Source organism: Diorhabda carinulata, chromosome 12 (genome assembly GCF_026250575.1).
Source record: "Diorhabda carinulata isolate Delta chromosome 12, icDioCari1.1, whole genome shotgun sequence".
Classification (NCBI taxonomy): domain Eukaryota; kingdom Metazoa; phylum Arthropoda; class Insecta; order Coleoptera; family Chrysomelidae; genus Diorhabda; species Diorhabda carinulata.
In genome coordinates, this window is record NC_079471.1 from 5,688,438 (window position 1) to 5,706,066 (window position 17,629).

Consider the following 17,629-nt stretch of genomic DNA (forward strand, 5'->3'; position numbering starts at 1 on the left):
AACGCACAATATTTGCTTGGGCCGCGAAAGCATTTGCCGATGATTTAATAACAACACGTCCAGAAGTTTTGTGAGAAAATTGTATAAATGAATTAATTTTCACAATTCCCCGATAATTATTTATCATATATTATCGAGTATTAACTTATTGAAAAAATACAGATAGAAATCGTCTTAAAGTTATAACAGGATTGTATAAAATGGAAATGTCATATTTCGACTATTCTGGGCACAAATAAATTAAGTATACGCTTTTTTAATAACCTCGGTGGATAATTTTAAAGCATATATGCATTTTTAGTAGATTTATGTGCATAGAATAAATTATTTATCTCCAGATATGCGCCGGACGCCACTCAAATGGTTTTGTAAGGAAATCCAAGTCTATTTTTAGAAATTATTGAACAGGTATCAATCAAGATTGATTTTAGACATTTGGCAACCAAAATATAAATCAGTTTTCTAAAAAAAAAAAATAAAATTTCTTTGACAAAAGGTATTGTATAGTTTTTTTCAATAACCTTCATAAATGATCGATTTTTAATCGTTTTATCATTCAATCCTCTAACCTCGTCCGTTTTCGTAAGAAACTTCCAAATAAATATATTTCTGTTTATTTTGATTAAAGTTTTAGGTATATATCATTAAGTATATCGATTTTTTGATAGCATACGATTATCATTGCTTATGCTTATAGTTTTTGTACGACAATCTCGAGATTTCGATAATTCTAAGGTTCTAGAAATGATTTTAATATATAAAGCGGTGCTCTAGCAGCCGTAGTTAGTCAACAACTCATTGAAAAAGTTAATTATTAATCAGATATTATCGAATATTAACGTATTGAAAAAATACAGCTATAAATCATCATCTGAAAGTTATAACAGGATTGTATAAAATGGAAATGTCATATTTCGACTATTCTGTGCCCAAATAAATTTTACGCTTTTTTAATAGCCTCGGTAGATAATTTTAAAGCATATATGCATTTTTAGTAGATTTATGTGCATATAAGAAATTATTTAACTCCTGATATGCACCGGACGCCACTCAAAATAGTTTTATAAGGATATCCAAGTCTATTTTTTGAAATTATGAACAGGTATCAATGAAGTTTGATTTTTAGACAGTATATAGCCATTTGGCAACCAAGATATAAATCAGTCTTCAAAAAAAATTATCTATTTTCTTTAACAAAAACATTTTTAATCGTTTTATCATTCAATCCTCTAACCTCGTCCATTTTCGTAAGAAACTTCCAAATAAATATATTTCTATTTATTTTAATTAAATTTTTAGGTATTTATCATTGAGTATATCGATTTTTTGATAGCATACGATTATCATTGTTTTCAGTTTTCAATTCCTAAGAAGGTCTTATAGTTTTTGTACGAAAATCTCGAGATTTCGATAATTCTAAGGTTCTAGAAATGATTTTAATATATAAAGCGGTGCTCTAGCAACCCTAGTTAGTTAACGACTCATTAAAATAGTGAAAATACATCGGGACAGAGAAATGTGGAATAAAAAATAAATTTCGATAAATTAGATGTTGAGCATGTAAATAAATATTAATGAAGAGTTAAGCATGTAAATGGGGGTAGAAATAGTTAGTATATAACTAAGTTACGTGTGTATAAATTCATCCCATCGTTTGGTTAGAGACAGAAAAAGACGAGTAGAGCGAGTAGAGCAAGATGCTGCATTGAATTGCTTATGGCGGTGGTTCTCCATGATCCGTAGACATAATCCTGGTCTCGGGATAAGAGATTGAACAGGCGCTAGGTACATCGAGGAGATTTTCTCGGTTCGTGTGATACCTTTCATCGAATACTTTGGAGGAATCAAGTGTTAATGTAAATAAATTTTGACTTGAGGTAAACAACCAGCAATTTATCTTTTCTTTATCCATTTTTTGACGCCAGGAATAGTTTTTAAAAAATTGACAAGTTGACAGTGATTTCTATACACGCAAAACGCAGATTTTTTACTTTTGGATTATTTAAAACAAAATTTTATCAACATGGCTTTGAAATAATTACAAATTTCACTAAATTCGATACAGTTTAGTGAAAATGATCTCACCTACCTCGTGATACCGAAATATAGATTCAACTATATACTCGTAAAATTTGCAGCTCATAATTTATGACACCTGCAATGTAGCCAAAGTAAATATTTTGTTACATTTTTACTGGCTTTTTCAAGGTACGTGAATTTGATAACGTCATTACGCAAACAAAAACAAATCGATACAGATTAGGAATGATAAATTTTCTTCGAAACTAGAAAATTATGTATCAAGATAAAACAGAACACTTGAAAAACACGTACCTCACTGTAGCTGGTTCCAGTGGTGTCGTTTAGGAGGTCTTATGCCTCCCGAAACTATCTACCAATAATTTTGCGTGTCTGTAACAGAGTAGAAGTTTATGTAGTAGTTATACGATGCGGTCCATATACAGGGTGTCCCACGACGAGATAAAACTATCTGTATATGGTAAAATACTTATAGTAAAATCATGAAAATTTCTACGTTTTTCAGACCCTTAAAAATTATTTTTTTATAAGGATAACCTTAAAGATATGAAAATGGTTTCTGTACGGTTGCTTTAAGCAAGATCAGTAGTATTTGAATCTATGTTGAAGAATTTTTCATTTTATACAGGGTGTGTATAATAAGTGTTCAAAGTTTAACTTCATAAATATCAAATTTCTTTATTATTTTAAATAGAACCACCCGGATTTTACAAGACCTAAAAAATAAAGTATTTTTCTTTATATATTGTCAAAGTCTGTAAAAAAATCAAATCAAATTGTATTTACTAATCCTATTTCAACTTTTAGTCGCTTTCGAGATATTGGAGGTTTTAAATTATATTATTGTTTTTTTTTTAACAAGTTTTAATATTTTATGTATACTTTTAGTAGGCTTTGTAATAAATGACAGGTATTTAACTGTCATTAGTCAATTATTGTTGATACTTTCGAAAATCGTTAATAGACATTTTAATTATGATTCATTTTTTATTATAAAGCAAGAACTCAAACGAGTTTTGTGAAATTTTCAATAATAAATATACTGGTCAACACGTTTCGCAGTCTACAGTCAGCAAAATTGAAAAAAAGTTTCATGAAGCTGGACATGTAAAAAAATATTGAAAAACCAAGTAGAAATATTCAAGTTACTGATGAAGAAAAGTTCGATGTACTTCTAGAGATTGAGGAAAATTCGCATAAGTCAATTCGAGAACTTACATCCGACAATGATTTAAGTAAATCATATTTTTTGAGAGTTTAGTTGGTTCAGGAGTTAAATGAAGATGATCCTGATAGAAGGCAAGAATTCTGTGAATTGAAGAATGAACGCAGATTTGCAGTTCATAAACAAGATAGTTTTTTTCGATGACGTGACGTTTCATTTAAACGAAACGATTAACAAACAGAACCGTAGATATTGGAGCAGAGAAAGTCATCACTGGATGTGTGAGGCTCACACTCAATATGCCAAAAAAGTGGACGTTTGGGCAGTTATCATTAACAGTAAAATTATTGGCCCTCATTTTTTTGAGGGTTCTATCTAGATTTTTTGTTCAACTTCTTAGTGTCTACATTACAAAGACTTTTTCCTGGTGTTAATCATCCAAACGAGATAGATCGATCTATTTACTACCAACACGGAGCTCCGCCGGATTTTGCATGTACAGTTAGAAATTATTTGAACGAAGTTTTTCCCAATACGTGGATTGGAAGACGTGGAACGATCGAATGACCGGCTAGATCCCCCGATATGACTCCACTCGATTACTTCTATGGGGTTATTTAAAATTTTAAGTATATTTTGATAGACCAGACAATATTGCTGATTTGAAAGTTAGAATAACGAGAGAAAGTACCAAAATAACTTTTGAGGTGATACAAAATGTACGAGAATTCTTAAATCGCATCGGTTATTGTCAAGAATTGTGGAAATTCTGAACATTTAATTTAATTGTAAAGTACATTAAAAAATACATTTTAAATATTATGTGACATTATTTTCGTTCTACGTAAACTTTTGTGATAGAGACATTATCAAAATTTTACATCTTAAAAATGAATTTTCTCAGTTATTATTGCACCAAATTTAAAAAACTAAAATCCTTTTCCAAATCAGAGGGGATTCTAGAGGGGGATAATATTTTTATACTATAAATTGTCAATTTAAGAACAGAAATCTACGCTAAAATTGAATTTATTCCATTCATATGGGCCGCATTGTATTTTTACTTACTGTAAAAATAATACACAGACTAAATATTTCATGTAGTTCTACGCAAAAGTAATCAGATCTGTCATTTTTCTAATCAAATACACTCAACCATGATTCCTACAAAGTTTTTTTTCAGATGAAATTTTGTTATTTGGCATACAAATACTAATTTTTCAGGAAAAATTAATTGATTAAAAAATATTGAACTGTTAATATTTTCTTAACAAATATGGAATAGAAAACGTAAAATATTGTGAAAGCAAAACCACGTAGCATCGTTCAGGGGGCTCATGCAAAAGGCTAAATTAGGCTACGTGTAGGGAGGTAGGGGTCCCAAAAGAACGTGGTTTATAGACTTTTCCGGCAAATGAAAGATTTACCTTATTAACTGAGTGGATGGACTTAGATATTAAGTTACAGCAGGAAGAAAGAAAGATCCTCGTTTTCCAAATTTCGCTCAGCCATTAAGAAGTTTCTCAATCTTACCTGCCTCTGTGGCTTCTGGCGCAAAAATTTTTAGTAAATTGGAGAGAATGTGACACAAGAAAGGCTCACGGATTTGACCGTGACCCTATCGATTTCGACGGAAAAATTTATAATGTTATTAGAATATATTTTCAAGGTGATAACTGTTGTCTTGATAGAGCATGAAAACGACTTTTGAGCAGATATTAAATAGAGATGATCGGAAAAATTGCGTACAAAACTGTGGGCGGAATAAAAAAGTTCTAAGCCAGAGGTGTCAAACTCAATTTTGCAGAGGGCCATATATTAAATTTTGAATTTGTAGGTGGGCCAAAGCTCTAAAAAACATGATTCTTCTTTCTGTAACACATTGCGATCAAGGGCCGTATCTTTGACATGACTGTTCTAAGCTCTAAGTGGATGAGGAAATTAAAAACTACGATTTTTGGCTTTAATTTTGAAGATTTAAAAAAAAGTTTCAGATAAAAGTTGTAGAGCTTTCAATTTTAGGTATATCTAATCAAGTTTATTTTTCCCTTAAAATGCACCCTTCCGCCCCTAGGACGGTTCCTAGTATGTACTACAAAAATGAATATAAGAATGGAGAACAATTTTTTCATTCCTTCTATTGAAATGAAGGGTTGAAAATAGATTTGAATCGATATTTCAGTTGAAACGAATATAATTTCAACATCAAAATTCAATAAAATAATTATCCATAAAAATTGTTTTTCAAATAACTTGTTTTAACTGAAATATCGAGTAAAATCCGTTTCTTTTTCAATAGAATGGATAAAAAAAATTTCTCTACGATTATTCTTTATTACTTTTTTACAGAAAATTGTAAAGTCCAATTTTTCATTGAATTTTCATGCTTTTAGTACTCTTAATCGTCCTAGGGGTATGTTTTAGAGGAAAAGTAGCCTAGATGGGGTAGTATTTTACGCTTCACAACTTTTTTTGATATTTTCGAAATCGAAATCAAACATCGCATTTCAGAGCAGTTTTTAATTTTTTTATCCCTTTTTTGTAGCTTAAGAACTTTTCCGAATATTTCCATTTAATTCCAATCATACCTACCGACTTCACAGTCTTTCTGACTGTACTATTTATTTTCAGGTATTTTGTTTTTTTTCACTATTACCCGACTAGCTAAAAAATAAACTACTAGTTTTCAAATTACATTTTTTTAACGTTGCATTTTTTTATTAGACGGTTAGATGAGTTTATATCATCGTAGTAATAAAAATATGAAACATTCAAGAAGGCAGAACATGATTATGGGTATAGTATTGCTGTGCATAAGTTGAAATGGGTCCGTAGGCCGGCCCTGTCCAGCTGCAATGGAATTTTAACATTTGGTGGAGGCGCATATGGCGGGATTTGTTTGATATTTGAGTGTAAACAATTTTTTATAGCAAGCGGTTTATTTACAGTTTTTCTTTTAAATAATTTCTAGGAAAGTCAATTTCTTTCGATTCTTTTTGTTCTAGAACTTTGTATAATTTTATTTAGGTACATAAATGATTTGTGTAAACGCATTTAGTTCAGTTTTAAATAAATATTCGTAGTGAAAAGAACGGAATACTTAGCAAATTATTAAGTTAAGAGTATTGTATAGTGCGTGAATAAATTAACAACGTAATTCGCCCCACGAATTGAAGGAGTATAAATAAATACGAAAAAACGTTGCAGTATAATTTTTTTTCAACGTCAATGTCAATTTCAGAAAAATGTTTGTGGCGTATTAGTTATTTGATTTATCATTATGATGTAACAGTTTTAATCGGACTTAAAAAAAACCACGACACTGCCGTTATCATGATATTGCTTCTACATTTTGTAGAAATTGTAAATACATTTTGAATCATGCTGTAATCGAATGATAATTCCTTTTATGTTTTCGGTAATCAACGAATCAGAGAGACTAGATTTTCGAAACTTTGTTTGTTGGGAATTTTAATCAGTTTTCATTATTCTTTTTTTTTTTTTTTATTTGGTAGATCTTATTTTTTAAAAGTGATGCCATGTAAATTTTATCGAATTTTAGTGGAGAAAATCTATATAGGGTGTTTCTAAATTCATACGACAAAATTCAGGAGGTTCAAGCCCATCAAGCTAGACGGGAATCGAGCGGTAAACAGAGTAGAAATATCTGGGACTCGCACTAAACTTCTCTGGAAGAAACTTGGAAAAAAAAATAACCACCAAAGCCATAAAATGGTGTAAAAAAACTTTGCAGGGAGGAACTAGGGCTGTAACCCAAAGTTCCTAAGATGGATGTACATGGCAATCATCACATATGAGCAGCGGTTTGGGGTACTAGAACTAGTCTGAATACCACGAGGAACCATCTATCAAAGGTATAAAGACTGGCTTGCTTATGTGCAACTGCGGTCATAAAATCTACCTCAACAGCTGCATTAGAAGTGATTCTAAATTTCCCACCTCTCCACATAGTACTTGAAAGCGTGGCAGAGCATCACTTAGAATGTTTAGAGACGGAATCATCAAAGAAAACCCGTTCCTGGAACCCTGGAACATGCCTCGGGACGTTGCATTGAAAAAAATTTGCTTTGAAAAAAACTTCACCTCAATAATAAACTGTAAAAGCAAATGGGATGAAAACGCCACACAAAAAATGAACAGAAATTCCACTAAATGGTATACGGATGGATTAAAAACAGCAGACGAAACTGGAATAGGATTGTACGGGCCCAGAACCAAACACTCTGAATATCTGGGCAGCGCACCAAACATTTTCAAGCAGATATTTATGCAATTGAAAAATGTGTTCAGGTCAATCTATGTACACAATTTCTTCGAAATATTCCTGCCAGAGAGCTTTGGAAAAACTATGTTGAACATGTTATCATAGATGATACTTTGGGATTGAAATTTTTTCTTTTGTTTTATTTGCAAAGAATTTAAAATTTCGTTTTCCGGAAAAAAAGTATGGGGTACAAAATGAGCACAGTTCACGTTTGGTATCCTGTTTAAACCAAACTCCCTTACAAACAGGTAGATTTTACTCGTCTATTTACGTTTTATAATTTATTATTCAGTGGTAGCAAGTTAACGAGGCGTAATAATGATTTTTTTGCCAAGTTCCAAGTAGGACTACGATTAAGTGTATCTGTCTAAATAACGACGTTTAATTCGTCCAATTAATAATGATTCGATTGCTTTTTAACGAATACCTTCTCGTATAATATATACACATTTTTAAAAGTATTTATAAAAATAATAAATTTATAAAATGAGGTATCTACGCCTATGGTAGATCAAACAAAATTCTCGGCAAGGGTCTTTATATCCTTTTTTATATTCTTTTTTTGTAATAAATTTAGAAGAATAAACCGAAATTTCAAGGATGTACGATAAGCCCGTACTCCATTGAAAAAATTGTAACTGTCTCTAGCAACACCGCAACAGCAAATTTTGTATGAATAGAACTTTCATTCATATTAGTTTTCGTTATCTTTATGTCTTGGAAATATGGCGCCATCGCCAAGAATAACTCGAACATATAATCCGGAAGTGAGCAGAATGCCATTCGATTACTAATTTGTAGGCAGACAACATCGCAGTGAATGGTAACAGGTAGAAATGAAATATATGAATTAAACGCGCAAACTGTAAAACGTACAAACGGCTTACAATCTGTGACCCAAAAGTACGTACCTTGATTGTCGAATATAAATACGAGTATATCGTGCACACACGACGTGAGTCGTAGTCTGGCCCTATCGATTTTTCCCTAGACTGAAACTCCTTCCTCTCCTCCTCTAATACTCAACTACCGTTCAGTCCTTCTCACCCCCGAAAATCTCTATCTCTAACGGCAGCTTTATAGCGCGCCAGACGTGAACTTACAACCATTGAATCTTTCTCTCTTCCTGAGACTGTCCTAAGGTACGTAACTCTGGTACAGCGTTGCCAGCCTCATATCCACGTTGAACTTTTAAAGAGATGTATTTTACGTAACGTATAATATGTTTTTTACTTGCTTTTTCAGAAAATACAACGAAAAACGTAACGTATATGTTTTACTAGCTTTTTTAGAAAATATAACGAAAAACATTTGTTGTTTAATAAAAAGTTAATAGTTAAAGAGTCTTGTAGTAAATTGTAGTGCTAAAGCTACAAACCGTAACAGTTTTAACGTTCATTTAGACATTTAGACAGAAATATTCTGTGGTGTACAAATGAAGTAACAAATAGATGATAGATGACGCTTGATTACAGAAGACAGTTGCATCAAAGTTAAATTTTAAATAATCAATTCTCGGCTATAATTTTGTAAATCGTTACAAATTATTCCATTTCTATAACTTCTATATTATTATTGTTTCATTTTAAGAGTTGTTCTAGACTAATACTTGGCAACATTGGTCTGCTGGGTTTTGCCGCGCAAACTACGTAGTAGACGATGACGTTTCCGGTTAGTTTTTCTTTTTCTTTTTTATATAATGAAACAAAGGGCGAAGACCAACTTCAGGTTATCAACTGTATTAATTCGAATTGTTTTCATGGCCATATTAAGAAGGTAATAGATTCGGGTAAAAACATTCAAGTTCTTCATAATAATTTAATAGTTTAGATTGAGAAATACGTTACGGGAATTATAATTGCGTTTTTGACAGCGCTGATTGTACTTGTATTATAAAATCTGAATTGTAAGAAATTGCTTGTTTCGACGTAAAATTAATTGCTACCACGCTATGATTAAAGCTGGTCTGGCCGATATTTTATGTGTGTAGAGGGCATCACGCAGTCGCAAGCAGTGTCATCTTATGTGACGTCGAGCTATCACGATAACGAGTCTTAGTTGGAACGATAGAGATGGCGTTGAAAGCGTTAAGTGGAACTTTGACATACTGATTACCAAAAAATGTATTCATATTTTTAAGAATTTCTAAAAATTAATAAAACTTAAGGTAACATTAAATATGGTATTCATCATTTGTTAAATTGTTTGTCGAAACAATTTAAAGACAATAATCTGTACTTAAACATACAGGGACCACTAATTCGATCAAACTGAAAATAATGCATTAGGGTTAATATTCCATTGCAATACTCTCTATCAAAACTTCAGGTTGGCCAACCTAATCTAATGAACTCCACTATTTGATCTGGAGGAGGTTAGATTTTTGCTTCTTCTGGTTTCTTTTCCGAAGAATACCTAACATATAATTGTAATACTAGGTATATTGGTGCTTCATCCTCCTTACCACAGAATCTACATTCGTTAGTTTCAGCTGAATCGATATTTCCCTATAAGGAGAAGGAGCAGCCGGAAGGACCTCTGGAGTAGTTTTTTTCTCATAGGAGCATTACCTAAGCTATAGGCTTCGTTGTATACCGAAAAGGTGGAAGAAATTTGTATGTGATATACACTCCGCCAAAAAAACACTAAGCCAGTCTAAAACTACAATATTTACCTACTGAATGTACTTGTTTACTATTCTAGTGATATGGAGACGTGCCTTATTATATATTAACATATCATCAATGCCTATGAAAGGGGTATAAGGTAATTTAGCTCTAGAATCTCTATAATGTACCTATAGGTACAGGAGTTGGGGCAATGACCGGTTAAAGCCAAGGTCAACGACCGGTCAAGGCAAAGGTCAACGTCTGATCAAAGTCAACAACCGGTCAAGGTCAATTCAATGATCATCTATCTAAAACTGTCAATTCTGTGTGAGCCCTTGAAGATATTGTACCAAACAACATGATAGACCCTCCTCCAAAATTTGTTGGAGGTGTTATGCTGCAACGTAGATACTCCTCACCATCTCATACACCAAAAAACGTAAACATAAACAAAATTTGGACTCGTCCGTGAAAAGTACATTACCCAAAGCTCGTATACTTGCCAAATACGCAAATCATCAATAAAATTCCACTAACGCTAATTTTGTAAGCAATGTTGCCATTTTTATGGGCGATTCGTCCTTTTTTTTATCGAATTACATTTTATAAAATATTGTGCTAAACATTTGAATGAGAAATTATAAAAATATCGTATGCGTGATGATTAAGGAATACAAATAGACTTCAATTATGTTTTTCGGAGGTTAATCCTCTCGACACGACATTAATTGGCGCCGGCACTGGCGTCATTGTTTAAATCTCGACGATTTTACGTCAATACTTAAGCCGTAAAATATTGTTTAAACGTACGCATCTATTTAAACAATGTTTATTATCAAAAATGATAAATTTAAAATGTTTATTAGTTTTGAAAACTTCGTATGTATTTACGAAAATATATAATCAAAATAATAGGAAAATTCCTCCCTAAAAAAAGGAACGGTCAAACATTTAATATACATATTTTATTATTGACCAGGATGAAGTCCATTCTTTCAGACATAACCCAGTTATTATTAAATATTACATGATTATTGTGCTTATACAATAATATCGTGTCAGCTCTATCTTATTTAACAATAAAATCTGTTATCATCACCAAATAATAATTAGAACGAAGACACAGCGAAATCACAACATTTATTCATTTGACACGCATTTAAGAACAGACTTGTGTGCCAACAAACCTCTATTTATTTATTATATATTCATTATTTCACGTGGAGTCTAATTGACAGTGGACTGCACTCGAAATCGTGAAAATACGCAAAAATCGGCATCAATTTGAAGAAAAAAATCGCCTCGTTTGAAGTAGAAGGAAATGTTGTTGTGAATCATGTCACAAATCAAAGAAAACGCAAAATTGCATAAATTGGCCCTCAGCGACTTTACTATTCTCAGACCTTAAGAGGATACTCCCTGGATGGAAATTTTTCGCAAATGGACAGGATATTACGGAACCTGAAGCCTATTTGATGGCTAAAGATAAATGGTATTATCAAAACGATATCAAAAAATTGTATAATCGTCATATTCATTATATGTTTTCGAAAGCAATTATAGGTTCGTTCAAACCCATCAAAAAACCGTCCTTGATACAGTGACATTTCTCCGCATTAGAGATTAGATGTTCCAGCAGGGCATTTATAGTTATGCGAACGATTCATTTCGATACTTGGTTGATATCAAATACTGTTACAAGAAGCGTGCTTAGCCGGAGATTTGGCGGAATTATTTAAACTCTTCCAATAACCGCCCCATGGACGGCTCAGATTAACAAGTTGGAACAAATCTTATATTGAATGATAAAATCAAATTTTATAAAAAAAATTTTGTTGTATGCTACTAGCGTACGAGTTTTTCAGTCTGCCTCTTATATTATATACACAAGGATGGTTCCAGAAGTACCTGGCCTGATCTAGAGATGGCGGTAGCTGCTTGAAAAAATAATTTGTTAACATTGAAGAAATTGGTCATCGTTTGGGATACAGTACATTTATTTGAAAGGCGTTAGATCAACCAATAAAAAAAGTGAACTAGATTCTAATTTGGGTGAGACTGCTTATTCCTAATCAACAGTAAAATATTGGATAGCAAAGTTTAAACGAGGCAATACGACCTGGTAAAACCAGCATCGTAGTGGCCGACCAAATTAGGTGACGACTCCAGAAACATTGAGGAGAATCTACAAAGTGAAAATGTTTCCATTCCATTCCATGCGAACTTGTATTTTCTTTGTTAGGTCAGATAGTTCTGGGATCATCCTCGTATATTTGTTTTTTCCATTTTGTGAAATATTTGTGTGATAAGTGATAAGACATCATTATCCAAGGTATTACTAATATTTGTTTTTGTTATGAAAACAATCTTTGCACTATGTGTTGATTAGATTGTTTTGAAACATTTCGAAACGATAAAAGTTTTTTATAAATACCATAACAGGATATTAATACAATGACACAACTACTTATAGAAACTTTGAAATACATAAATTATTATCTACAACGCGATGTCAATTAGGAGGCCCCTCATTCATTCGCTATTTATTTTACAGTGTGTCACATTTAAAATGAACAAACTTTTCGTTATTTGGAATTTCTCACAATTATAATGGGTATAGGACTCATTTTTGAAAGTACTAAACTCAAATTTTTCAATTCCCGTCTGGCTCATTTTATTTTTTATACTTTTTTCTCGTTAGAAAAAAATAATTTATGACAATAATGAAATGCTAATATGGAAAATAGTACTTTCCGCACTGTAAATAATATTTTCTTTCATAATACGTCTAACGTCTGCTCTTTGTTCGATATCTTTCTTGATCCTGACTCTAGGTATCACTCCATCTCTTTCGTGGGCGACCTCTACTTCGTGTTCCAATTGGAGATGAAGCCCTTGCTATGTTTACCATTCTATCGTTTGTTATTTGACTTATATGTTGTTTTCATTGCTTCTTACGATGTGACACTCATTCATGATTGTTATAAAACACCCAAGTAGTGTATTTTCATCACAATCTGATCATGAAGATCTATAAGCAATTTTTTCTAACCTAACGTGGAATCACAATGTCCTACTCATTTGTATACCTTACCGTTTACGCGATCTTCGCACACCATCATTTAAATTAGCTCGCTAACTCAAACGTCTTGATCCTATTAAGCCTCCTCACTAAATTGTCATTGTCGAAGCATTGAATAACCTCAACGTTCCCATGTTGTAGTATCCGTTGATCATGGCCACTGGCCAATTTGGCTATAGTCTGATCATCAGTTTCTACATTGGGGTCCCTATTTATACTCTATTTTGGAAACGTTGTATCACTTGAATGTTACTTTTACTGGCACAACCCCAAAGCTGTACGTAATATGTTTGTTCAAAAACAGTTTGTTGTGTGTATACATTTGGAGTTCCTAATCTGACGTTCCCAAATACTTTGCATTGTTAGTATAAGGAATTTATTATTTCTACTAGAATATTTTGATTTAGTTTGTTCGTAAAATTAATCTGATTTGTTTTCGTTCAACTTGATACGCCATCTATTAGTTCAGGTGTTAATGGAGCTTCTTTGTAGTCTTTTCCGGCCGCTAAAATGGTTATATCATCAGCAAACGTTGCCATTGTATTATATTTTGGTATATCCCTGGTATATAGTAATTAAAATAAAGAAACTAGGAACATTGAGATATTTTTTCCTCAATTTCTGTTAGATGACAGTACGCAGCTACGTACTACTATATAAGCTTGTCAAATATCCGATTAACCTGATCATGTAATTGTAAAATTAAAACACACGTTTCGGTTTTTAAACATAGAGTAACTTTTCTAATCTTCATTGTAAATACATAAATGCTTAAAGCAGCTTCTAACAAGCTATTATCAAAATTCGAAAATCGGTATGTTGGGCAACTAACCAGGATCACGTTCATTTTTATTCGGAGTTATTCTGGTCGTAGTTATAAATGATTCGATCCTTTTTACCCTGGTAGGCCAGTGCGAATAGCGGATTGTTTTCGTTTTCTGTGGTTTTTTGAACCTTAAATATTATTTATTCCTTTTAAATGAGTGTCTACTATTAATTTCCATAAGCGGCAGTTACTGAGGTTTATAGTTTCAACATAAAAATATCTTGATATTAATCTTTAATCAGTCGTTAGAGCTCTTAACACTTTTGGGTTACTCTAGGTTTTTTTAATTTTAAAATAGCACCCTAAAAGCTGAGTTGGCCACACCAAAAGGTCATCTACCTGCTTTTTAAACGAGTTTACTACTGCTTGATGTATATGTCACCGTATGATTGTGAACATCGTTAGTTTATAATCACTCTCGCGATATTATAAATTGACGAATAATTATTGTAAACTGCAACCAACCATTTACAATTTTACGTAATTATTTCTCGATAGTTTACAATCTGTCAATGTCGAATCGTCAAATTGCGAAATAACATGCGGGGTTCATAATATATCCGGTTTTATCATCCGTCAAATTATGAACCGGCCCCGATTGGTGGATTCAGACACAGATTACATAGCAATTGTGAGCCATAGCTCTCATTTTTTTCTAACACAACTCCATGTGCTCCAGAAGCTTCTTTATTGCAAATGAACACACCATATTCTTGGTTTGAACGTTCTATACTTCATTGGCTTTGAGGATATCTAGGTCTCCCATGGACAATCTCACAAGCAGGCCACAAACTAATGATTTCTTTTGATACGTATGCAGTAAACTCACGTCCATTACCACTTTGAAGAATATGTAGACAGCCAGCTTCTAAAAATATCTTAAGAATCTCGTCTGCCACTTATTTTGCCTTTTTGCTTTTTAATGGTCGCAAAAAGCAAAATTTTGTCAAGTGATCCTGATACTGCTGTAACCATTTGTACTCTCCATCTGGAGATGTTTGAAAGTCCACAAGATCTATCTCACCTCATCGATTAAACCATTTACAATTTTACGTATTATTTCTCGATAGATGAACCGGCCCCGATTGGTGGGTCTTGGCGGTAGCCATGGAGTTGAGAAACAAACTTGAGAGGCAAGAAAAAAAAATTCACAATTAATTGTGTGATATCAGGGCTATGTATGTCCCGTGTAGTGGCAAAATAAAAAAATCAGCAGTAAAAAACGTTCATTTATTGCAACATGTGTCAAACTTGTTATAAATGATGGATTCATTATTGACTTGATATAAGGATTCTGTGGTGAGGATTTCCTTAGAGAGCAAGTCGACTTATAGGCCCTCAAGGGTCGACCATAAACTTGGACAGCTTTGAACATAGAAGGAAGGTCGTCGACCTGACTATGCTCTTCGAACAGTCAAACATAATCCCATCTAGAGCAGTTTTTGCAACACCTATTTGACAGGCAGAATTTTCTCATGCACACCGAGGAGATGCCCAGGCGACAGACACCACTCGAGTGTTAAAGGGTTATCCTCCTGTGCTTGCTTTTAAATTCTTATTGTGTGTATGGTAGAATCATTCCAGATGTTCGAGCAATATAACCAGAGAATAATAAGTTCAAAGAACTTTATTGAACTTCTACCACATCCAGCATTTAGTCCAGACCTTGCACCGTCAGATTAATATTGCGTGGAGGAGATGTTGAAAATGCTGCGTGGCATGTTTTGCATCAAATAAAAAAGTCCCAAAGGTCTAAACGTTAAAATAATAGAATACGATGGGCATTACTTGGAATATTTTTGTATTATAAATTAATTTAATAATGTGGTAATTATACACTTTCACGGTCACCTGGTTTTTTGGCTCTAGAAAATCGAAAAATGGATGGATTTTAATGATCTTGGTCTCAAAATGTTCCATTTTACGGTGGATTTATAAAAAAAATTAGTAGAAATAGCTGGAATGAAAATTTCTCATAGTTTTAAATCGTAAAAAAACGGTTTTGCAAAATAATCCTTTACAAAAAATTATCTCATTATCAGATAAAGTTCTTATATTTTTTTTGTATTCTACATAAATTAATAAACAATTTAAAAAAAAATCCAAAAAGAATGATTTTTTCAGTTATAGCTTAAAATGAAATCGATGAAAAACAATCAATTTTCGTGAATAGTTTCGTACTATATTCTTCAATGTTAATAGTTTGCATTTAAAGTCATGAAACTGTAAAAAATATTTATTTTTTTTAATCTTCGAATTTTTTTTATAAATCCGCGTTAAAATGGAACATTTTGAGACCAAGATCATTAAAATCCATCCATTTTTCGATTTTCTAGAGCCAACCTAACCTAACCTAACCTAACCAAAAAACCAGGTGACCGCGAAAGTGTATAATTACCAATAATGTTATTTTTTTTATATTGTAATCTATAGAATAAAAATAAAAAATACAAATAAGGGTAAAAAGAATTTTATTCAACTTTAACACCGAATGCAATGTATTATTTAATGTGACAAAGTAAGTGAATAGCCCCACACGACGTTGACTTCCAGCAACATAATAGATTCAGCTACGCATTGGAATTTGGGTTAAGAGATAGGTGGTGAACAAACATAAAAAGTAAGGTAATATTAGAATATATAACTACTATTCTTGTTGGGAAAATATGTTGAAAAAACTTCTACAAAGCTACGAATGCCAATAAAACTTTCATGAACCGACTTCCAAGGAGGTCATCCGTGTATGAAGTATATTCATAAAAGATACTTTGATCTAATAGACATTGAATCGAAAAATGATTAGTCCGCAGGAATAAAGCAATTCAAAAAACAACAGTTTCATAGCATTAAATTCTTAATAAACAAGTAAAAACAAATAACTAAATGTATAGCAACTATTTGATGTGATAATGGCATTTAAACAACATTCCACTACCTCAAAATATGGAAACTTGTTAAACCAGATTTATATTTTTTGCAATACTAATTATTTGTACAAAAATTTCAAATTCTTCAGCAATAAAAGCGGATTGTGACTGACCTTTTGAATATAAATGAGCTGTATTAATCCAAGAATGTTAATATTCGAAAAAGCACTGCCTCAGTATCACATTTCTAATTAAAATTCGAATAAAACGATAACAAAACACGTAACCACATCGAAAAGTACACACTCAAACACTATAAACGATCAAAATTCTCAGGCACTTGAATATTAATTTTATTTTCTTTGTATTCATTCACAACAATGATGTTTAAATGTCAGATAAACGTAAATGTGCTTCAACGCGAAATTTCAACTCTGCCCATATCACATCTATCGATAAACTGTCTATGTAACGCTTTCTAGTGACTGCTAAACTGGTGCTCAAGTCACATGCTGGCCAATCACACAGCGTCGAGAAAAAAACAAACAATGCGCAGTTGCCAGGCGTTGGAATATATCAGGTGCACTCCAAATACTATTTAATGAAAGTAATAACGTGTTTAATGAATGAATGTGTTGATTTGATACAACATGCAACGTCAATATTTTATTGTACGACACGGAACAATGAAAGACAAGAAAATAGTTTCTGCACTGATGATACGTGATGCAACTCATAAATACAATACTACAAAA

At 32.4% G+C, this 17,629-nt stretch overlaps 1 protein-coding gene across 2 annotated transcripts in view; it reads right to left on the reverse strand.

The window, feature by feature from the left end:
• The window catches only part of LOC130900347 (uncharacterized), a 114,912-nt gene extending 97,514 nt beyond the window's left edge, over positions 1-17,398 (reverse strand). Inside the window, exons 1-2 of one of the 2 annotated variants that reach the window (XM_057810891.1) lie at positions 17,048-17,398; positions 2,335-2,412 (exon numbers count right to left, since the gene is read on the reverse strand). The gene's annotated coding sequence lies outside the window, so the exon portion shown is untranslated. The remainder of the gene's footprint in view (positions 1-2,334; positions 2,413-17,047) is intronic. The other variant, XM_057810892.1, reaches the window with a different exon arrangement.
• Between the last annotated feature and the right edge of the window lie 231 nt (positions 17,399-17,629).